Source organism: Tamandua tetradactyla, chromosome 21 (assembly GCF_023851605.1).
Source record: "Tamandua tetradactyla isolate mTamTet1 chromosome 21, mTamTet1.pri, whole genome shotgun sequence".
NCBI classification, from domain to species: Eukaryota; Metazoa; Chordata; class Mammalia; order Pilosa; family Myrmecophagidae; genus Tamandua; species Tamandua tetradactyla.
The window spans coordinates 41,027,377-41,052,514 of NC_135347.1; the positions used below are offsets into that span (position 1 = coordinate 41,027,377).

At 37.6% G+C, this 25,138-nt stretch overlaps 1 long non-coding RNA gene across 1 annotated transcript in view; it reads left to right on the forward strand.

Annotated features, from left to right (window-relative positions):
* The window catches only part of LOC143665344 (uncharacterized), a 187,914-nt gene that overhangs the window by 75,903 nt on the left and 86,873 nt on the right, over positions 1–25,138 (forward strand). Inside the window, exon 2 of the long non-coding RNA XR_013166894.1 lies at positions 13,404–13,532. This is a non-coding gene — a long non-coding RNA (uncharacterized LOC143665344). The remainder of the gene's footprint in view (positions 1–13,403; positions 13,533–25,138) is intronic.

The window sequence follows — 25,138 nt, forward strand, 5'->3', positions numbered from 1 at the left end:
CTCAGTTTGATACTAGGTAACTTTTTTTTATTAGTGACTCCTTTGTGTCTTTGATATTTCATATCCTTTCCTTTGTTAAGTCTTTCTTTCTAGTTTGAAATGCAACCAATTCAATCAGTAGATCTCCAGATGGCCGCGTAGGCTTGGCGCCCACCTTGTTTCTGTCATTCTGTAAGGACCCTTTAAGTGGCCTCAGATGTTAGGGCTACGGATGGGTGTGAGTCAGCGCACTTCCAACTCAGCTCCTGAGAAAGTGAAATTGCCCCTGGGGTGTTAAGGAGTCAGGAGTCTTAAAATTGTTGAAAGACTTTGGACTGGTAGGGTGTCTACTGCAAATGAGGTGTGGGAGTGTTTGGCAGCTGTCTGGAGAATGGTAAAAGGTGGAAAGAACACAAATGGAAAGACAATAAAATTAAACCAGGAACTGACTGAAAAAAGTTGTCAAATAGCTATGAGGTCTGAAAGAGGGTGGATATTGTTTGAAATTGATTTCCACCTGGAAAGAGCTAAGAAGAAAGAATACCTGGCTAGGTGGTGACTTCTGGGTAGATGATGGGTGCAGGACAGCTTTCAGCAGCTGCTACTGCATGTGGTGTGTATGGGAATCAAAAGTGAATTAAGATAGGAGTCCTGTCGTCAAAGAGTGCATAGTGGTGTATTTTGTCCTGAATGAGTGTCATCAAAGAAACAAAGCTAGATATGAATAATTGCATTTAGGATTTTAGGCTTTGGAATTGGCATGGCAGATCATTGGAAGGTTTTGGGGTGAAGCAACTAAAGAGATCAGTGAACTCGAAAGACTATGATTGAAAAAAATGAGGTTCTGATTTATTAGGAGAGTCAGACTGACTAGGAAATTGACCTAAGTGGGTAAATGATTTAGGCTTAGTATAAATTCTTAGTATAAATTCTGAAGAAATTCCTTTCTCTCATTTGGCAACAACTTTCCAAAAACTACATTCAAAATAATTTGATCCTTCTCTCTGTTTTTATTTCAAATTTTCATTTCTTCCTTTGTGCTGTAAGGGAACTTTGTAGCATTAACATTTCATTGAGCTTTGCAATTGAATATGACTGAAAAGTTCAAAGTATGGTATGTGTGAGAATTGCACCGTCTGTGTTATTTACGTAACGATCATGAGCTAAAAGAACTCTTACGTTCTTGATGTACAGAGAGCTGTATGACTAGCAAAACTGACTGGTCAGTCAAATTTGATGCTTGTTCGGCCATCTCCCAAGGGTTGCACAACTGAGGGCTTGGAATCTTAAATCTACCTCCTTTGTGATATTAAGGTGAATCATAGCAAATCATATTTTATGGTTTCAGCATATAGACGTGGATTATTTAAAATATAAGATAAATATAAATATAAATAAAGAAATCAGTAGAAAATTTCTAGTCTGTGTGCTCATTGTAACCTGCCCATCTTTTTAATTCTGAAGATTTTAGGCTCAACATGCTAAAACTTGAAATATATTGACTGAAATTTTCCCGATCCCTTCTCCACTTGTTCCTCACAATCCAAGCCACCAGACTACACAAGTAGTATTATTGCATTTGGATCAGATAGCATAGTACTCTTTGTTTGCCATACACCTCTACGTGTGAGTTCTCTTTTTCAAAACAAGAGTGAGCCATAGATAAATGGACAAACTGCATATATGAAGTGTCTTTTTATGAACACAGTTTTAAATGTACTGTGTTCTGCAGCTTATATCTGAAAGATAAATACTGCTTGTGAAAATAATTATTGATTCTTAGAGGTATTTTTCAGTCTTATATGCTCTGATATTATAAGAGTAATGCTGCTTACACAGGAAAATACTAATAATGTCAACTGTTTAACGTGGTCTTAAGTAGCAGAGGCTAACTTTGGACTAACGCCCGTTCATATCACTAAGAAACCCACCATTTTTATCCATTGGCATATACAGGTACACAATTAGTGTTGCCCAAGTAAGAATGACTCCTCTGGCTACTAAGCCTGTATTTTCCAAAAGCCTGATGCAGATATCTGGTAATTCCTCCCCAGGTGCCTGCTCTTTTTGTTTTCTACAGACTTTTCATCCTCAGTGGCCACCTGGTTTAGATTCCTTTTGTTTGATTCTAGCTCCCATCTCCCTCGGTTCTGAATAGTTTTGCAGAGATCAGCATATTCTATTTCTTGCTGAATGCCTCCCTTTCTCTGGGTTACATTTTGTTTTTGTACTCATTTCATCTTTTTCTTGCCTCTCTTCTAATTAACTCCATCGTTGCCTCCTCCATTATGCTTGTAATGAGGTCGCCGAGGTGTTCCGAAATTTCAGACTTTCCCATCTGCTTCAGGGTTCCAATTAGTTTTGTTTGAAAATCTAAAGTTTTTGCTTAATGGAAGCTTCCAAGAAAACTAACTGTAGACTCACCGCCCCTCCTTCATCGGTTCAAATGAAAACTTTCAATATTATACAGGCAGTCAATGGCGTAAAAGGCATCATTTTCTCTAGCATAGAAATGGAGTTAGAGACAACAACAGTTGAGCTGCACAGAAAATTTAAATATCTTTTGAAAGAGTGTGAAGTCTGTTCTTCCAGATTGCAAGTAGATGCAGGTGAGAAATTTCAGAAAGACACTTTTATCCACACTTTGACGTGAAGGGTATGTAGCTAACACAACAAAATGAATTTTAAAGGAAATTTGCAAATAATGTATCTTAAGGAAAAAGTTTCTTAACTTTAGGATCGTGCTCATGAAATGTTATTTTCATATGGAATTTTTCAATAGTTTATTGTTTAGTTAGTTAAAATTCTTTTAAAAGAATGTACAGTTTATGGACAAATGTTCTTGAAGTTGTAAAGCAGAGCATGAAACTATATACAGTGTGATCTTAATTTTAAAAGTATAGGAGAAATTGGACTCTCATGCATTGCTGGTGGAAATATAAAATGGTGCAGCCACTTTGGAAAACAATTTGGCAGTTCCTCAAAATGTTAATCACAAAGTTACCATATGACCCAGCAATGCTGTTGCTAGGTATGTCTAAGAGAAATGAAAAAATACCTCCATACAAAAACTTGTACATGAATGTTCATAATAGCATTATTTCTAATAGCTACAAAAGTGAAAAGAACCCAACTGTCCATCAACTGATGAATGGAAAACTACATACAATGGCATATTATTCAGCTTTGAAAAGGAATCAAGTACACGGTAAACTTTGAGAACATTATGCTAAATAAAAGAAACCAGTCTCAAGAAAACCACATATTGTATGATTCCACTTATATGAAATGTCCAGAATAGGCAAATCCATCAATTTAGAAAGTAGATTAGCGGATGCCTAGGACTGGGGGGGAGGGGGTGGGGTGTTGAGGGAAATGGGGAGTGATTCCTAATAGATTTGGGGTTTCTTTTGACAATGGTTGCATAGCCCTGTGAACACGCTAAAAGACATGAATTGTTCACTTTAAATGGGTGAATTGTGTGGTAGATGAATTACATCTCAATAAAGCACTAAAAAAATGTCTACATACATGTAGATACGCACAAGAAAAATGGGAAGGAAATGTGTCAACATATTAAAGGGTTCTTGGGCACTTTAAGCTGATTTTCTGTTCCTTCTTTATGCTCTTTTACTATTTTCTTCAAATTTTATACACTTAATATACTTTATAATAATCACAAAAAAAAATGACAAAAAAGTAAATATTCACAGCTCTCATGCCCTGGGCAAGGTTGTTCTCAGAGGTTTTCTAATCAATGAGAATGACAAGAACAACTGTTATCCACCAAAACTCTTCTCTCTACCCATCTACTGAGTGCTTGCTATGTGCTGGGTTTTTTGCTTAATGCCAGAAAGACAAACATAATTAAGCTTATAAGCTTCTGGGGGACAAGGGCTTTATTTTTATTCATTACTATAAAGAAAGCTCTCAATTTAGAGAATGGATGAATAAAGAAGGAAGACATTGTGTCATCTTTCAGGGCGGTCACAGTCGAATTGGAGAGGCAAAAAGTAAACAGGCAATTTACCTTGATAAGTATAAAAACAGGGTGCTGTGGGGATATTTAGGAGGGACACAAAACTCATTTAGGACAGGCTTCTTGGGGGGAAGTAATTTTTAAGGCTGAGTCTTGAAGGGCAAGTTTGTGGGAGGGATTAAGGAAATTCAAGGCAAAAGGACAAGTTTGTGGTAAAGAGAAGCATGTAGGTACCAAGGCCCAAAGGTGAGCTGCAGTATTGTCCATTCAAGGAACTACATCCTCTGTGTTCGCATTTGTTTGGAGTGTTGAGTGAACAGAAATGAGAAGTGAAGTTGGAGGAGTGAATAGTTCCGGTCATGAAAGGCCCTAAGTGGAGCCCTGAAAAGTTTGGATTTTATCTTGAGGCAATGGTGAATCACAAGAAGAATTTTAGATCTGGAGGGTTTCTTCATTGTATTTGTGCTTCCCTTGGTTTTGAAGAGATGACCCTTTGGGTCCCTTTGTAATAGTAGATTTTAACCTAGAGACTAGTCAGGAGTAAGTTAAGAGCAAAATAAAAAAAGGAAGAGGTTTGAGGTCTTCAAGCAAAAATCTTTTTCTTCTTCCTGTCTTCCCACCTTGTCTTACCTTGTGGAACAGGAAGCTGGGGTCCTGGAAAGGAGAGGAAGGGAGAGGCTTGGGCTGAGGTTCTGGACCATGTCTGTAGGTCAGCAGAAAATCTCTCCATTAATGTGCTTCTCTCACCACAACCATGACATCCCTTCAGGACACTTAGAGTAGAGCATAGGCTCTCCCACAACTTACCCCACGAGGGCATCTCCTGAGCCGCAACAGTCATTGTGTATTTACCTTTCACTGTCTCTGAGATACGTGACGTGCCTTGTTACAAATGTTACTCCAAAGAGAGCAAAATCTTTTTAATTCTGTAGATTTGTGATCAAACAGAGATGCATGTCATCGGGTAGACCAGTATTCAAGTCAAAACCTAGAGCAGTTTTTTATAGACAAAGTATGGGAAATGATCAAAGTCTTGCAATTTTTAGTTCAAATAAGTGTTGATTCATGCATTTAAAAGACATAAGATTCATAATATCAGGGTACACCATGAAATTACTAATATAGAGATTGCAGTTCAAGTAGGCAGTAAAATTTCTCGTTTCAAAGGCAAAAGAAACCAGCAACTTGATCACTTCTCTCTGCTTGAGGGAAACTTTAAAACGGAAGTAGAGAAAGAGACATCTCTGAAGTGGGTTTTCAAAAAGTCAAGAAATTACAAAATTGCATCTACTTTATGATTATCATTATATAAAAATATGCTACGTACATATAAAAGGGAAAATGACAAGGTGAAATTGTTTTTAGAGATTATTATAAATGAATGTTTTCTTTGCATCATTTTGATTTACATTAGCATTACATTAACACTAGCATTACATTTATTTTAGAAGTTTTGTTGTTTCTGCAATATAAAATTTAAAAAAAAATTTTTTTTTTAAGTGTGGTAGGGTGGTCACAGGTTACCAGGGCTACGGGGAGCTGGTCAGGGTGTGGCGGCGTCGGGAGGGCGGTGCTTTGGCGGGGGTGCGCATGTGCGGGCGGGGTTGGAGCAGGTGTGGGCGGGGTTGGAGCAGGTGTGCCCGGGGTTGAAGCAAATATGCACACCTATGCAGGGCAGGGACTATGTAGCACAGATTCGCCCGTGAGCACCTACCAGTTGTGGGAGCAGGGTGTTTGCGCTCGGGAGTGGGGCAAGTTTGCACGTTTGTGGGGCGGGAAGTTGGGGTGCTGGGGTCAAGAAGTCAGTGCACGAATGCGTGGGCGCCGGGCAGCGGGGAGGCTGCAGCTGTGCAGGTGCATAAGTCTGGGACTATTTCTGTAATATATAACATTTTTACAAGGGGCTCCAAATCTCCTATATACCATGTTCCTCATTGTATCATTTTCTTTAATACCAACAACAACCCTAAGAGGAAGATACTGAACAGGTTGGAAAAAAAGACAGACTTGTTATAGATCATGTACCTTGCAAGAAGTACAGTTGGGCTTTGAACACTGCTTGATCTGATTCCAAGCTTAGTTTTGATCAACTGTTCTACCCTAACTTCTTTCAGAGTCACTTACACACAATCTCCTCAAAGAATACTTTTAATATTTCCTGGCACTGTTGAAAGTATCTGCTCCTCTGTTGCTTTCTTTTAATTAATCAATCAATCAAATATTTCTTAAGCACTTTTTATATGCCAGTGATTATTCTAGTGTCTGGGAATATAAGGGTGATCACAATGGATAAGGTCCTCACTCTCAAGTTATTGGAGAAGAAAGAAAATACATTCTCAAATTAGCAAATAAGGAAACTGTGCAGTTACCATAAGTGGTATGTAGAGAATAAATGTAGGCTTTTGGATCGCGGCTAGTTACTGGATCACAGAAGCTGCTTTATATGGAACATAATGGGGAAACCTCTCTAGGGAGCAAACATTGAAGCTGTGCTAGGTCGAACACAGTGATCCCAGCAGTGGGACATGCTCTCACAGAGGTCCAATGGTTGAAATCAGATTGATATGTTCAAGGAAGGCAAAGAAAGCCTGCGTCACCAAGCATGGAAGAAGCAGGAGAGAGATGGGGTTGGAGAAGCAGAAAGTAGCCAGGCTAAGTAGGAATTTTTAAGCCAGAGTAAGGAAAATGGAAATTAGCTTAATGGAAATGGAAGCTCGTTGGAATATTTTAAGTAAAAACATAGTATTCTTGCTGCTGTTTGGAAAATGGATTGTAGGGGAACAGCAGTAGAAGCAAGGAGAAAGTCAGGAACTGTTACCGTATTTTAGTGAGAGAGATGATGGTCTTTGGCAGTGGTTCTCAAACTGGAGCGTTCATCACATTCACCAGTGGGGCTTGTTAAGCTACAGATTGATGCCCCTCCCTGCCCTTCCCCCACCCCACCCCCACCCCCACCAGGGTCTGATTCAGAAGAACTGAACAGAACAAACTGAATCAGCTCCTGCTGGTGTCCGGGGACCACACTTTGAGAACCAGCTGACAAAAGCATTAGTAGTGGAGATAAAAGGGAAAAGATTCAGAAAGTATTTTGAAGTTGGGGTGATAAAACTTGCTGATGGATTGAATTTAGGGCATGGAAAAAGAGTGCTATCGACACCTAAAATTTTGGGAAAATAGTTTTCGGTGATGAGGAGAACTCAGGAATGATCAGTTTTCAGCTGGGGAGGATTCAGGATTCAGTTAAATTAAGGGATGAAGTATGAAGACATATTTTAAACAGTCATATTGGATTGCATTAAATATAATTTTGGATGATTGATTACAGTCACGCGAATCCTTTCGCTGAGATGGTGGAAATGGTATGGGGAAAACAGCCAACTCGGGCTGTCGCATAGTTGGACCAGAATAGGGGCTGGAGCTAAAGAAGGAGCTTCTATACGACAGGATTAGCAAGCGTTTTTTTTTTAAGGGTTTCTGTACTGCAAAATGCTTTGATGAACCAGGCCAGTTTACAAGAGCAGTGGCAAGACAGGACCTTGTTTATTAATAATTACATGTAATAATAACAACTAACTTTTATTGAGTACGTACTCTTTGTCAGGAATTGCTGAGTCCTTACATGGACCACCTAATTTATCTTTCAAAATGGTGCTATGAAATAGATATCATTATTATTCCACATTTACAGACAAGGAAACTGAGATTGAGAGGGCAATTTGCCGAAAGTCATATGGCTGGAAAATGATAGTGGTGAGATTCAAACTTGGGTTTTGAATTTTAAATCACTTTCAGGGTTTTATTCTGTACAAGTTTAAAAGAAACATCTTTCTTTTTTTTTTCTGAAGAACTGGCTTTTTGTTGCCTTATCTATAAAATGTTTATTATCAGACAGTTGGGATTATTACCCCCCCCCATGCCTAGTTATATGCTGCTTTTATTTTAAAATCTAGATCCAGTTATACAATTTCATTTCATAGCTCCCATTCTAGGGACGTAATCCATAACGTGAGGAATGTTTGCACGTGCTGCGCCTGAAAACAAAATCCTCTACCTGGGATTTACTAGAGTTTATACCACTATTTTTTTAAAAAGTGTTAATAAATTAATCATACATGTGAAAGTGTTAAATTTTCTTAAGAGGACATTTTTTTGCTTCTCAGATATGGGAAAATCTCCATATTCTTGGATGTCGGGCTGTTTATCTACTTCTCCCCTTTCCTTGTCTTGTATCTTTCCTCTTGTCTCCTGTCCCTAACACCCTCACCTTCCAAAATGATGTTAATGGGAACATAGGAAGAGAACAAAAGATAGCCAACACATGCGACTTTTTAATGATAAGCATAAGATTATTTTCTGTACTCGCTCCAGATGCTGCCGTCTGCTTATTACACATCTACTCCCCTCGACCTCCACTGCTGGCCAAATCCCTGATTGACTGCTCACACAGACAAGTAGGAGAATTCCAAAGGCTCATTTAGGAGACCTGAGAGATAAGAAAGATATTTTCTTAAGATGTTAAATGTCAAGGGATTTTTTCTGCTCAGAGAAGCTTTCTAGAGTTGTACTCTTGTTATTTTCCTCAAGTCTCTGAATGAGTTATTCATGTGAAAACTTAAGAAACTGAAGGAGAATGGGAGTATTGAGGATGCCCTTACTTGAATACAGGCTCTTTGAGGGCAGGGAATTAGTTTTTATTAAAAAGATAGATCGTTTTGCAGTCATATGTTTAACAGAGCTAGTTGTACAGAAATGGACTGAAATGAACGAGAGTAAAATGCAAAATAAAAATGGCCCCAGCTGGGCGTAGCAAATCTCTCAGTCTGAGGATGACAGTTTTGCTTGACACCCCTGCTAACGAGGAGGGGGTGTGGAGTCTAACTCTACTACATGACCTAGCCCTTCTTTTCTGGCCCAAACAGTTGGTCTTGGGGTTGGGATGGAAAGGAAGTAGGGGGTGTGATACAAGAGTAGTTATTCCATAGAAGGTCCAGTGACTTTTGGCCTTAGCTAATACAACAAGAGAAGTTGGACTAATTAGATTCTCCTTCTTAGGTATTTGAACTGAATTAGTGGAAAAGCTGGGAGCTAAAGCTGAAAGGCTGCTAGGTGTAAAGATGGCACTCTGATCAACCATAAGCAATCAAAAGTTTTGAGGGAGCACACGCTTTGAATAAAGGTGGCTTAGCTTTTTACCTAAATAGATACTGGGAAGCATAGAGAGCTAACAATGCAATTTTCTACAGTGCTTGGTCTGCGAAAGTAGCTGTGAGTGAAGTTTATTAAAATTTAGCTTGTAAACTACCATTTGATAACACTAGGGTCTGTCCATAATGAATGTAAGATATTTTCTTTTTGTATTAATACATTTTTAAAAGCATGACCTGCAGGGAAGTTTGAAGTGGCATCATCTGATATGCCATCATTCTTAACATTTTGGTTTCTACAAATGATTAGCTCTACTTTAGGGTATGAAAATAAATAAGCAAAATATCGTAAAACGAGACCATGTGTTCAAACACGCTGTGTATACTTTGGTGAAGGGTATGCACAGATCAAGAAAAATCAAATCTAGCATGTCATGGAACTGGATCAAAGCTGGCAGAAAATGATTCTTATTGGATAGATTAGACAGGACAGTTTTAGTAGTGGTTTCCTTGAAGTATGAAGACCATAAAATTTATCATCCAAACGGAGACATTTTTGCGAGTGGTAGGGTTACTGTCAATAATTATGCCAGGTCAAGAGATGTAAGCCAGAAATCTTCCAGGAAACTCAGTGTGTAGTTATCCCATCAGGAATCCAATTCACCATCTCCTCTGTAAAATGTCCTACAGTTAATGGCCAGAGATGTAAAAGGTTGAAAATCCTGAACTTGAAAAGATAAATATTCTAAAAACTAGGTCTCTTAAAAGTGCACATTGTTAAAATGACTAATGAAAGTCAACATATCAGGGTCCTTTTCCTTAGGATCACAATTACTGTATTTTAAGAGAGGTGACTTAGACACTGAGACGCTGCTTCAGGAACTTGACTCAAATTAAAAACAGTGCACTGACTGGGATCGCTTTAGGAGACGTGGCTTCCCAGCTCACCTGAATCAGAAAAGCCAATCCCGAGGGCTTTTTGGGTCAGATCACATGCACTGGAACTAGTTTTCTTTGTTTTTTTTTTCCTAATTTGAGGTCAGATTCACATTATGTAAAATTCCTGTTCTAACCATTTTAAAGCCTAAAATTCCATGCCTTTTAGTACATTCATAATGTGGTACAACCATCATCACTACCTAGTTCCAGAACATTTTCATCACCCCAAAAGGAAATCCTGTATCTATTAAATAGCCACTCCCCACTCCTGCTTCCCCCCCACCCCCAAACCCTAGTAACCACTAAATTGCTTAGTTTGTGTCTATGGGATTGCCTATTCTGCATATTTCATATAAATGGAATCATACAGTATGGGGCCTTTTGTGTCTGACTTCTATCCTTTAGCATAATGTTTTCAAGGTTGATTCAGCTTGTAGTATATATCAGTACTTCATTCCTTTTTATGGCTAAATCATTTTCCATAGTATGGATATACTGTATTTTGTTTATCCATTCAGCAGTTGATGGACCTTTGGGTCGTCTCTACCTTTTGGCTTTTGTGAATAGTGCTACTGTAAACATTCTTGTACAAGCTTTTGTTTGAATACCTGCATTTTCATATCTTTGGGGTATGATCTAGGAATGGGATTTTTGGGTCTTATAGTAGTTCTATATTTAATTTTTGAAGAAAAAGTTAAATTTTATGGGCAAGACATTTTTAGAATTCTCAAGACAGTTACAAAGAGAAGGAGTTGGGAGTGAACATCTATGTATTGGTCCATTTTCTCAAAAAGTTGAGGCCTAAAGATGTATATCAATTTTTAAGGCTTAGTAGAGGTACATTTGACTACTTGCTCCCAAATTAGGCAGACACAAATACCCCACCACTTCATGGATGTGTCTATTCAATAAAACTAAGTTGGAAATCTGGCAAGATTTTTTGGTTAAAATTTTCTTTGGGTTCTACCCTTCTTTTATTGCTACTGAGTTCCTCTTGTTTCTGAAGTTTCTTTTAAGACCAATATTCAAGATCTACAAACGAAGAGGTTATCATGTTCTTTATTTTTTTGTTTGTCAAACACTAGCATACTTCGGAGGCTGATCTTTCCATATCTCAAAAACAAGTAGTTCCCTTGTTCATGATACAAAACTGCTAATACAAAAAGAAACCGTCTTAAAACCCCTTATGAGGGCAGGCCATGGTGGCTCAGCAGGCGGCGTTCTCACCTGCCATGCCCGAGACCCGGGTTCGATTCCCAGTGCCTGCCCATGCCAAAAATAAATAAATAAAAATCTTCTGATAAGCTACTTTTTTGCTTTCTCTCCTTAGAAGCATAATTCTTATCTTTATGAAATCATTTTAATTCCTCCCCCCACCCCGGCATGGTTTATTTACTAGAAATAACCCCCTTTTGCATGGGAACAGAAGAACCACATGGAAAGCTAACAGATAGGGGTCTGTGATTCTGACTATTTTACCAATATTATTTCAGATGTTTAAGTCGAACACTGACTAGCTTCCAAAATTAAATTGGAATACTGTAATTTGCTTTGGTCTTTCTTGGATAGAGGGGCTAAGAAACAAGACGTATGCTGGGGTTTCTTGTTTCCAACTAACGAATGGTCATGGAATACCTAAGGGAGTGATCCCACGTGACCCCCACAAATTGCGATCAGACAGTGTATTCAGATTGTTTTCTAGCCTCACGGAAGCTCCACTCGCTGCCCTTCAGAAGGTTCACTCTCACTCACAGATTTATTCATTATTAACTGAGAAAAGAGTCTAGAGATGCGAATCCTTTTGACCTCATATGTGAGCCTTTCTTTGCTTAATGCAAAATAGCTTTTTCATGGGAGAGGGGTATGTACAAAATGTTCAAACACATTAAAAAATAACTTTTAATAATGGTTATATAGGGCTCGATTGATTATATTTCCATGTTCCTTCGTTCCAGAATATCAGATGAAAATTTCCTCTACTCTGTCCTTTATTAAAAGTACTTTGAATATTTTTGTCTTTCTATTATCGCGGCATTTATTCTGCAGAACAAATTAACTTCCCATTTACACTCTCGAGTGCTGTGTCTTATTTACTGATTAAATAAGACAATCTGATTTTGTTTTATTAAATTTGAAATGTTTCCTGTGCTATAAAACTAGCAAGTCTATAAATAATAATAAAAAGTCAAGATCATAATTATTAAAATGATCAGAGGCAATGACAATGCGAGGAATGAACTAATAAACGAGACTAGTGAAGGTAATGCTTCATATAGACAGAAATGTAGATCACACTTCAGAAAACCTTGCAAAAATGCTGCAGGTGGGCACTTCAGTCAGAAAATTAATTTTTATCATTTCAGAGATCCAGAGTAGGCAAATTATGTGTGTATAAAATTTTTTTCCTGCAGGATCAACAATGGAATGCAGATTGTAATTTGTTCAAGTTTGTTTTTTTTCCAGTTTTGTTCAGACACTATCATTATAAACCTTGAGGTCTGAACATAATAGTTTTGTGTTCAATGTTGGAAAGATGATGAGTAGCAAAAGAAAAATCACCCTGAACTACCAGACCCTTTTGACTGGGAAAGAAATAAAATTATCTGGGAAGAGAGAACAGCACAGAGGCACTACATCTGTTTTACTGTTTTAGGAACCCATTCATTAAAATCCCAGTATGCTTAAGCTTGACTTCTGCAAAACTGTATTTTAACCCTATTAGTTTTGGAGTAGAGAGAGGGAGAGGAGAGAAAGAAGAGTGTCCCCATTTCAGAGGCTTCACACTCTACTACGTTGGATAATATCTACTACCGGGATTGTAAAATTTCAGGCACAGTGATGTATTTTGAACATCCGAGATACTACACACTGAAAACACCATGAAATAAAAATAATCTCTTCACACTCCCCAACTGGCTGTTTATCAATTTTTTCCTTTCCCACATTTGTGCATGAAGTGTCCCTTCACAGCCAGAAATCCTGTGGTGTTTTTGGCTCTGATTTGGACAGTAGCTTGCTTATTTTCAGAGTTAACGGCAGAAAGCAAAGAAAAATGTAGTCCATTAGTGTGATACATTATGTAAAGAAAACAAGATTGCTAAACACTGCCATCCAGTATACTTTCCAAGCATTTATTGAAACCTTTTCACTTCAAACTAAACATCGACTCAGCCCCCAAATACTAAAGTTGAAAAAAAAAAGAAAAGAAATCTCAGGATGTCTTAGAGGGATTGACCCACTTATTTAAACTTTCTGTAAAACCATCTCTATTAAGCAAACTCCAAGGGTAAAAAATATATATCTCCAATAACTACTCCTTATATTGAATATTGACTTTCCTGTTTTTCTTTCCCTTTTTTTAGGCTCCTAAGGGAAGAACGGCATAGAGTTTAATTCTCTCCATGATTATGTGTGCATGAGTGTGTGTGTGCTGCAAATTTAACAAGCAATGACAAGCAAAGATGAGTAAAGTGGGTTACTGAACCAAAACGGTAAGTGATCCAGAAACTTACTTTGAGGTTCATCAGATACAAGTTTCATAATGGATACTGTGTGTGAATAACGTTGCTTTTTGTAGCGGGGCCTGAAGCTAAATAAAATGCTATCTGTCTGTGGGCTGCAAAAGACATGATGGGGGCTATTAAAGGAGGAGTGTCTTGCTTCGGTAGGAAAAGCTTCTGCTAATACCCATTTCAGAAGCAAAATTCATTGCTAACTTTCAGGCTAATAGTTCCAAGAAAGTTTTAATTTTGCTCAGAGCAATTAATCAAATCAGGTAATATTAGAGTTGAAAGATATCTTTTCTCCATTCATGTAAGACAAAAGGAGTAACCCTACATTCTGATGTACTAATTATAAATAAAGATAGTTATGTATTTTTTCTATGTGTATGTTTCAGATTGTTAAAGCTGCTGGAATGCAACATACCATAAATGGGTTGGCTTTTACAATGGGGATTTATTAGCTTACATTTTAGGTGCTGAGGTTGTAAAAATGTCCAACTCAAGGCATCCATGGGATAATACCTGGACTATGAAGACAACCTGCCAGTATCTGGGACACCTCTGTCACATGTCCGGTGTCTGCTTGTCCTTCTCTCCTGGATTTTAATGCTTTCAGCTTCTGGCTGCTCCATCTCACAGCTTTTCCAGGTGCTTCTCTAAATTTAATCTCTTGGCTTTTTCCGTGTGTCCTTTATCCACTTATAAAGGACTCCAATAAAAGTATTAAGATCCAACTTGGGACAACTCCTCAATTGAAATAACCTAATCAACAGATCTGCCCTACAATAGATCTGCACCCACAGCAATGATTTAAAAGAACATGGCCTTTTCTGGGGTACATAACAGCTTCAAATCACCATATATATTTAGAAGTGCACAGGAAATAGATGAGAACAATGCACTTGTAATTAGCAACAGTATCTACTTCTGATTTGTATCTGGGTGATGTGGGACTAGGTTTCTTTGTAATGTTGAGAATTTACTGCAAATACATTCATGTATCACTTGTGAAATTAAACCTTAAAAGAATTCGTAAAAGAAGCTGTCTTTTCTGGGTTCTTGCCTTTGAACGGAATATCTAAGCTATTCGAGAGGGCCAGTTATTTTTCCTTTCAAAATTTTCTGGTGATGAAGAGCTTCATTCCCACTCACTCCAGTGTGTTCTAAATCCCCGAGTTGCCATTTTTCCTTCAATTCTTAGCTAAATTCTTCATTGGTTTAAATGCATTTCCTTAGTTCTGCTTTCTTTGCAAACACTGATTATCAGTGAAGAATGCTGGGCAGCACTTGGGAGCCATGTCATAAAACAATAGGGTATTGTTGAAATGTCTAAGTAATGATAACTTCGGGATAATATGACCATCAGGATTGTAATAACATGGATTCATTTATGCAATAAAGTATAAGAGCGGTATTATAAACAATATCACATTTTGTGTACAAAGCCTTTAGCTGAAATCCCATAATCCGAATGACCATCTTTGCAGGTAAAAGAAATGCAGCACAGATAGAGAGTTGTGCAGTGGGGTGCTCAGCTACCTCCACTCACGTGGCAGTTATCATCAGCAGTAACATGTTTAAAACAGAAGAGACAGTAACAAAATACAGTGCTTGTGTATTCTGTATAAAACAATGCCCAGGACTCGGTCTGCAAGGGCAGTTTACCTAGTTTTTCCCTCGCTAGGTTAAATAGAACTGGTTTAAGCCTCCACATGCTAGATTGGTACAGTATTGTATCTTGGGGGGCAGGCAAGAGGTTTGCAGAATTATCCAAGAACTGTAAGGATTATGTAGTCCAAAGGAAGCCCTTCCCCAATAGCATTCCCAAGCGTAGATGAGCCCTGTGTCAGCTTTATTCCCTTCACTGCCATGAGTCTGCTCTTCATTGACACAGTCTGCTGCTGTTCAGCCCTGGTCTTCTATGATCTGCTGTTCTGTGCACCAGGGACTTTGCTGGGGCACATCCAGGTGGACTTTCAAAGGGATGACTCTAGTCCCGCAATGTCAGGTAGAGCCCTTGTTGCTCTCCAGTGGGTTCTCATGCCAGTCTTTTTAACCACATGCACATTTCTTCTCCTTGAAGCCCTGATGGCTGGGCCCAGAGGTGCTACAGCCCCACCCTCCCACCAGGTGAAGGTATAACATACGCCCCAGGAGTTTATGCTCTGGGCCAGCTTTGCTTCCTTATTTGAGGGCTCCTTCTTTGAGTTAGGCCTCATTTGCTTCTGTTATCTTGACTTCTTACCCGGCATTTCCTCATGTTTATCTGAGAACTTTTTGCACTCCTCATTCCTGTTTACTTGTTTGCCTGCTTTGACTTAATGTCCACGCTCTGTGATGACCAGTGTTTGTCCAGTATGACACACAGAGAACTCGCTCTAATATTTCTACCATGGTCACTAACTGTTTAAATAAGATAAACTTCTTGAATTTCTCGTAATTGAGAATTTGAGGGATTGTGCCCCGCACAACGCGTGATCATTAAGAGGAATGGATTATTTAATTTGCATAACCAGATTTAGGAAAGAGTTGATTCATATTGAAAAGGGATTATGTATAAAAGCACAATTTAAATAGCTTCACCTTTCTTAGCTTTAAATTTCTGGCCATATAAATAGGGAAAAAATCCTATTTATTGCAAGTCCAGTAGCATTACAGGTTAGAATGTAAAGGTAGCTACCTCATAATATAAGCAGGCCACCACTACCTGCTTTAGAGAAAAGTACAACTACAATTTAAAATATCTTGGAAAACCAAAGACCAGATATCTGCTTTAGGTACTCTAACAATTTAACACTGAAGTATTCATATCATTAAAAAAAATCTTTATAATAGCCCTCCCAATAAATTGAACATGTTAAGGAGTGACTGCTTTATATATATTTTATAAATAAGTTCTTCCTAGAAACACCAACACTATATTATTGAGACAATATTATCATCAACTTAGACTAATTACACTTCTACCCATTTGTCTTTGGCTTTGCTTAGCTGGCTGAGGCTCCCTTGGATAGCAACGAGCCTCAGTGCAGAGGGGCTGATAAGGTCCCTACCATCCCTAAGAGCTATAGTGTTTTGGTCATTGTTTTTACTTATAGGTAGTAATCCTCTTATAAGGCTTAGCCACTTATTTGCTTTCCCTTTATGCAATTTCTTGTTTGTTTTAGCTTGTGTCTGTACCCAGAATGCTTTATAAATGACACAATATCCTGTTACCCAAATCTTTGTTGGAAAAGCTGCTGAAAACAAGCAATTGGGGGAAATGGCAATTATTAATAGGCAATGGCTCATATTTTCCTTTATAGAACTTTGCATTATGCTTTTTAGCAGATCTATGATAATGTAGGAGAATGAGGTTTGCACAGCTATGGTTTAACCTCAAATGCATTTGTCGAATTTTTTTTTTGTCTGAAATGCATTTCACTTCTGACATTTAGAAGATTGCAGCTCTGAAGAATTGTTGTGGACCTTCTGCAAGCATTTTATTTTGCTAATGAACTAAAATCGCTCTTTGTAATTGAAAGATAATGATACTACTTGACTGTAATGACTAAGTGCCAAGTGATATTTTGCACAAGTGAAATTCTGCACAATCCTGGATGTCATATAACTGCTTTATCTTCATTGTGAAATTATGCTGTATAGCTTCTCTAAATTGTTTAATTACTAAAGAAAAAAATCAGACACAAAGAGCAGGGGAAAGGATGCTGGACTGTGGGGTCTGCAGGCTTGAGTTCTAAACTAGAGTCTCTGCAAAACCTTGGGCAAGTCATTTAATTTCTCTAAAATTCCATTTTTCATCTATAGACCTGATAGAATAGGGTTATTTAAGGTCTTTCCTAGTTATTCCATGAACCTGAATCTCACCAAATTGATTTTTCATGGTAAAAAATCTGAACAAAGCTGATCTGTGACATATTTTATAAGCATTAACAGGACTGAACCTATTTCAGACTTTTCATGTTCCCCACATATCTTATACATCTTTAAATTTGAAACTGTGCAATTGTCAGTTACTCTAAATGGGGTTTATACTTCTTGCAGTGAGTGGGTAGAGAATGCTCTAACCTATGATGTGTCACAGGGTATACTGTGCTTTATGAACTCGGTCAAGAACAGTGGGTTAGATTGGAGACCTGGATCAGCTTTGGTCGTGCAGAGTTCGGATGATATTTTACTAGACTTATTCTTGATACTGGAACACGAATCTTTGAGATTTTTTTCCCTTGAGGGTAGGAAAAAAGAAAGACAGAAAAGCAAAACTGTCTGCAATACCAAAGCACCTGCTTTATTAAATCTTCCCCAGGGAGGTTCATTATGAAGCTCTGAAATATAAGATCTTTCTAGAAATGACAGATAGAAACCTGTATTCTCTTCGTTTTAAATATGCATATTATATGTATTTCTTATTAAAATTACATTTACTGATTGGCTCACACACACACACAAAGTGTTCTTCTTCGTAGAATTTTATGGGTAGATGCAGCATATTTAATTGTACAAAGAATGTTCACACAGTCATTAATAAAGATTCCTCCAAGAGACAAAACATATTCGTTTTCATCCCCTTTGCATTTCTAGAGTCTGTTTAAGACAACTGTTTTAAAAATATCAGAGAGAAGATTTTAGAAACAGGTGAAACAGACTTGCTTAATATAACAGAAAATATCTAGCTTTTTGAAACTCAGTGATAAAAATAGTGAATGTGCATATATTGTGAAATGAAAGGTATAAATAAGAATTCATTGGTGGATCATATAACCTGAGTTGATAAAGACTTTGCATCTGCCTTTGTATCCACAGGAGGCATGAGCCTAGCTTTTAGTCATTAACATTAATACGGTTTTTGTCAACTAATCTCTAGATTACAATATTTGTCACACAGTGATTTTTTTTTTAAGGGACAGAATTCAGTTTTCTTTTTTAAAAGTAGGCTTCTATTGTACTGTAGAAAAGACTCATATTCCTATAGACTTTCTTCCTGAATAAATGCCATGCTTTCCACTCCATGATATTTTGTATAATGATGATTGAAACACTAAATAATCCAGTTTAATTTAGAGCACAATGAAACTTGTTACTGTGATTCAGAATTTTCAAGACTTTCAATGATATTTTATATAATATATATTTTATTTAAATGTGAAGAAGAAATGAGAAAGGAAAGCACCTAGAGTGGGAAAGATTTGGGGATTAAGGGTCTATTGAGAGAGAGAGAGAAATAACTTCAGGGCTTTTGTTTAGCTCTTTTGCAAAGGGGTATGGTTTAATATTGCATTTTACTTTGAATTTTCATAGGTTGGGATGGGGGTCACAATCATTTCAGGGTCAAGGATCCCTAAATGCCTCAATCTGGCTCTTTGAAGCCTTTCCTTCCTTTCTGCCCCTTCTAGAATAATCACAATGTAGGCATTGCATTAACCCTGTATTGAAGAAAAGATAGCAAAGCAATATGGAAAATATAAGCATTAACTTAAGTTCACTTTCCTCTTTATACTGAAGGAAATTGTTAGAAATAGGATAACAGCAGTTTGCAAAGGAGAACTGTAAAGGGATGGTTCTTGCATCCATAAAATGAGAGATAACCGGCAATGGCCCTTGTAGCTCCCACATTCTGTGAGTCTGGGATTCTAATTACTTGCTGAAGCAGACTTCATTAGGGGAAAGGAAGACCTAGACATTCAGTTACAGTGACAAATCTGCTATTGCTCGGGTACATGCTACTTCCACATGTTTAATGTACAGTGATCCTTCTCAATCCTTATTAGCTCTGTGTCTTTCTTGTAGCAGTTACTATAAAATAAAATGAGCCTGTTAAATAACTCAAGACCGATTCAATTGCAAGTAAATAGAATAGATTGCCACGGTTTTATTTTTAATTGTTGAAGATGACATCAAGCATCAATGATATTATAAAATGTAATTTAATAGTACGATGGAATGCCTTCTCCCTGAGTTTACCATAAACTCTATGCTCAGAAAGTACTAAAGTCTATAACCAATAATGGGTGACATAACCCCTCTGTTTACATTAGATAATTCATCCATATTTTAAAAAGAGATAAATATCATTTTGGCATAGGAATCTGCTAAAGCACACCCCTGGTAGTCTGATGGAGATTGATTAGTTAGATCAAATGGCCAAAGAACAAATCTTTTACTTGTGGATTTTCTATTCTCCTAAAAGCAACTTTCAAATGTTGACATACTTTTCTATTCACTCAGAGGTATGTAAATACGGTTCAGTATGCTGTATCTACTGCCGAAAGATGCTTTATGTACAGTTTTATAAATATGTGGTATAAACAGGGATCTAAGTCTACTTCTTAGAGGCTATGAACTCTGGGTACTGAGAAATGCAGGTGTTGACATTTTGGTTGTATCAGTACTGCAGACTAAAATTAACCTTCTTTGCTCCCATTATTGTGTTAATCTGAGACATTATTCATATATATGTGACATGTCAGTTTTTAAAGGGACAGCAGTGATACATCTGCTTTGACTAACTTGAAATAATTGGAAAGGAGAAAAATTAGCCCATCTGACAAGGTATGATCAGACATTTCTTGTCCAGGTATATTCATAATTTCATTCAACCAAGTTGGATACAATATGATAAATACTCGGTTGCTTTGTTTAAAAGGCTCTATTTATATGCTTACTTTTTTCTTTATACAATAGAATGTTATTTTAAAGCTTGTTTATACTATCATGGAAGCAGCATGAATATGAAAGTTTTGTTATTTTGCTGTTTACATTGTTGGTATATATAAATCAAGTGGTTATATAAAGATATTTGTAAATGAGGTCTCAGAGAAACTTGACACAAGAAAAGACAAACTTCAGTTGAAGGTGACTTCTCCGCCTTTTGTAGAAAATTATCATACGCCCTCATTTGCAATCAATGCTATCAAATTATTTTCTTCTGGCTTTGGGCAGACACTGAAATTCTTTGCATCAAAACCTGTTGTTAAAAATATGAAAGAAGACAATTAAATGGCCGGGTTTTCTTTGAGCGTGGCAATGCCGTTTTGCCAGAAGGGGGAGCTCTCAGTCCGCCTGCAGCAGGGCGAGCAGACAGTCTAGTATCGTATCTGCCTGCTTGGAAATTGTCTGACAGGGAAATATCAACACAAACCAGGCGATTTGCCGCTGGAGCCCGCTGGACCTCATCTGCTTAAAAAGATGCACGGATATAGTCATCACAGTTCATAATTTAATAAACTGCTAAAAAACCCACACATTTTCATTTTAGCGACTTTGGTCTCACAACTAAAATTCACATTGCTACAAAGACATTTGAATTTTGCACTAATATGTCATGAGCACTGCACCCATTGCAAATTAATGAGTCTCTGAATAGCACTGAGCATTTGTCATTTGAATTTATGCTAATGCAACGAGGTCTCCTGGTGATGCTGATAGTCCATCGCAGCTGCTGGAATCATAGAACATAGCGACACTTCCCCTCTACTTTGTATTGCTACCTCTTTTCTTGGCTTTTCTGGCCTGTCACTTAGGCGGCAATCCTGGAGCTGGTTATCGATAGGGCTGCTAATTATCTTTGACTTTACACTGTCGGCCTGACCCCCAACACTGAGCAGAAGTAATGGATCAGTGCTGAGAGAATTATGTACATCACAGAGTGACAGCCTCAGACCAGGAGGTCAGTATGAGTTCATTGAGAACCAGTGGTATTTACAAAGAATTTTGGTATGGAAATGGCTAATATTTTTCGATGATATTGTGTAAATTATATCAATAAGTCGATCCAAGAAAGTGACTGGAATTTTTGCAAACATGAACAGCATTTGTACATGTGGCAAAAATAGGAGTGTGTCCTTCCAGTTTTTTCCTTTTATAGTCAGCCACATTGCAATCTAAGAAACCGTCATGGAAATACCTCTGGGTTATCAGGGCATCTGAGCCTTCACTCTGGCTGCATAAACTGGACAAAGCAATTTGGTAACACAATCAAATCTAGTTGTGGCATTGTTGACATAGGGTGTGTTTGTGTGTGTGTGTGTGTGTGTAGGGGGAGATGGACAAATAACTACCTTCATGGGACACAAGTCAGTGATAAGGGTCACTGACAAAAGGTTCCCACTATCTGAGCTTATTTACTTTACCCAAGTTTTAATTATGAAGTTGAATTTTTTTCTTAGACTAGTGCTTCCATTCGTCCTGTTTCTAGAGCTAAGGATGGAAGTATGTAGAGCAGATTCTAATAGACTTAGGAAATTGGATTTGATGTTTAGAAACAGCGTGGAAAAATTAAGCAGAATATTAAAAGCTAAAAGACAAAAGCACAGATCTTGACTATACACCTTTAGAAAACTGTTACTGATTTTAGAAGTGTTCTTTTTATTTCTGGGGCCAAAGGAAAGTGTGCAGATTTTTTTCTTTCAACTGAGAAAAAAGAAATTTTAAAACGGGGGAAAAAAACCCAAATACACACCCTATTTAAAATGTAGCAGTGTTAGCATTTATTTCCTAGATTGTAAATAAAGCTGAGACAAATAAGAGTCAATTCCTGAATTACCTCAAAGGGGGAAAAAACATTCCAAGGTAGACATATAGAATTGTGCATTAAGTGATGTCAGGAAGTACAGAGCATAGAAGTAAAAGTGACCTATTCATCTCAAATAGTGCCCCAGAGAGAGAAGACTTCTTTCTGAACCATGAAGCTCGTAAAAGGAAGAGGATTTTTATCCTGAGTCCACAGCCTACTAAGCTGCTCAGAGCACAAGCCCCAGGAAGTGTGAACATTTCTATCTCTAGCTATTGGTATCAATCTAAGGGTTAAAGGACCACCCCAGAGACAAAAACCTGACCGAGAAGGCAGCGAATAGATTCTTTACTATAGCTCCTCCGTTTTCCATCAAGGAGGGGAGACGTTTTCACTCTTCTTGGAAAAACTTTGAAATGTAAACTGTTTCGATTGATGGCTCCTTCTGGCCCTGGCAACTCTTTTTGGTAGCTGGTGCTCTTTCTGTAATACTTGTTAAAAACGTCTCCGTAGCAAAGATGTTGTTTTTTATGTGAATTTTTTTTTTTAAGTCAGCGCATGTGTGAGTACAGACAGGCTCTCATCTTGCACGGCGGAGACTGGCAGGTGAACACCTACTCCTGTTGCCCTTATTCATTTGCAATACTTTATAAGATTAGTCTCTTTGAAAGCTGTTTTCAGTCTAAACTGTCAATCCTCTTCGAATGTGGTCCCTCCCACTGGGAATGACTTCTTAGAACTTCTGAGAATGCTGTGGCCTGAAAGTCCCTTTCCGAAGCCCAGAGACGCTTCCATGTATTGCTGATATGCTGCCCCCAAATCTTCCATCCACGGCTGCCTAGGGGAAGCGTTAAAGAACAGGCATAGGTATCCAAAGTATCATCTGTTTTAGAGCAGCCTTGAAACTACATACGCAACTTCCACCACCACCCACATAACTTTAATCTTTTTATCTTGTGATAGAAATTCCATTTTTAGCCAATCATCCATGAAATGACTGTGCATATGTGATTGTTTTTTATGTTCTTGTAGCACTCTGAATCCACATGCATGTGGAAAGAATTCAGGTGGCGATACTGATCAATCTGCTTACATCAAAGGATTTAGACAGTGAAAATGGTCAAACTGCATAAACCAGTCTGAAAAATACCCATTTTTTCTAAATACTCACTGCTTATAGTAGATCTAGTGTACATAAAATGAATAGTTTTTTTCTTGATCCTGTCCTCTATAGACTTGGCTTCATAGAGTTGCATGTTCTCATGCATTGAAGCCTTGTTTTTCTTTTTCTGATCATGTTGCATTTATTGTGTTATTCTTCTCTGTTTTGCTGCTTTTGTGCTTCTGAAGGATCATATCCCCTAGAAGACACCATAAAGAGGAAAATCCTTTGGTGATCTGTTTCCAAGTGAAGCCCCCACCAACTCCTGCCCCGGTGTTTAGCCACTCTGAGTTCTTCCACCTGCCAATCGCTCCACCCACCAAAAGTACATTCTGAGGCGGCAAGGCTGCAAATCAATAGAGATTTCGACTTGTCAAGTGTCAAGTCAGGCTCTGATTAAGTGTTTGGTCTTAAGAGCAAGTAGCCATGCTGCTGTAGTCCTTTTCAGCTAAGAGCTGCTCAGGTGCCCAGAGGTGCTTCTTCACCTCCTCCCTTTATATATATGTCTTTTATATATATAAAAGATAACCCATATACATATATTGAAATTGTTCTAGTCTGTTTTCTTCAGCTTTTATGTTAAAGATAAACAAGCAACACTTGTGTAAAAGTATCAAAAAATGTCTCAAACATTTAAAAAATGTTTACTGAAAAGTAGGTAAATTTAATCCACATAAATCAATATGAAACTTGTAGGAAAACTAAATCAATATAAACTTAAGAGGCTTAAGTGTACTATGCAAATGCCTTCTTATTGCATTAACATTTTAAGCAATGATTGATTCTCTTCCATCTCAGTGTCAAGTATATAGGCACTCGGCCTTGCTGTATTATGATTTTTATGCGGTATGTATAAGGCCATGCTAAGGCCCCTGCCTTTAAGACATTTACAATCTGGTATGAAAATGGCATTAGAAACATATAAACAATGCAATACAAGCATAAATATAAAAATTATAACAAATAATAAGATTTATACTCTTATACTAAAATGAAAAATACTAGGTAGTATTTACTTTTCAGAACAATGTTCTTGATTTCTTACATATAATTGCTGTATTCTTTGTTTTTCAGAATATGTGAAAAAGATTCAAATTAGAAACTGAAGGATGGAATGGTTTGCCAAGTCAGTGCTTAAATTGTTCCTGTTTTCCTACCTGCTCCTTTTTCCTCTCCTTAGTCCTATCGGGGCCTAAGAGCGATCCTGAGTGAGATGCTGGCTCTGTTGCCACAGACAATATTTGGGTCAAGTAGAAACCCAGCAAAGCCTGTGACCGCTCTGTGCCCTCAGGTGGAAGCCCTGGGATCTCTGACCTTTTTCAAAAAAGATTCAGGTTTTACTAAATACTTGCCTGCATAAAACTTTCATTCTTTAATACGGTGGGCTTAAGTTTTATGGAAGAGAATTGTGGCAATTCACTGTCAGGGAGGCCTTAACAATCTCATTTGTAAAGTGAGGATAAATTTGTAAAAATTTGTAAAAAAAAATTAGATGATATCTAAGAACCCTTCTAAAGTAAAAATTCTCTTCCTTATGCTTCCAAATGATAGCGTCATGGGGTTCCAATTTTGATTACTTTGGGGCCCTGGAGCCTAAGGTATAGGAAAAAAACCTCCTAAAAGCATTTAAATTAAAATATGTGTTGAATTTGATTAAAAAATAGTGGAAAGAAAAAAAATTAATTCAACCTGGTAAGATTTTTATATATAGGTGAGAAAATGCCAATGAGAGAGAGGGAGAGAAAGAGAGCATATGAGAAATGTCTTAGGGAATGGAGGGCAGTGGAGGTACAAAAGGAAGTTGTGTGTATAAATCACTTATCTTAGGAGTTTCAATGAATCTCTCTTATTATATTCCAAATTCTTTAGCCAGATTCTCTTTCACTGAATCACCAGCACTTCTGCTTCTTTCTGGTACAGACA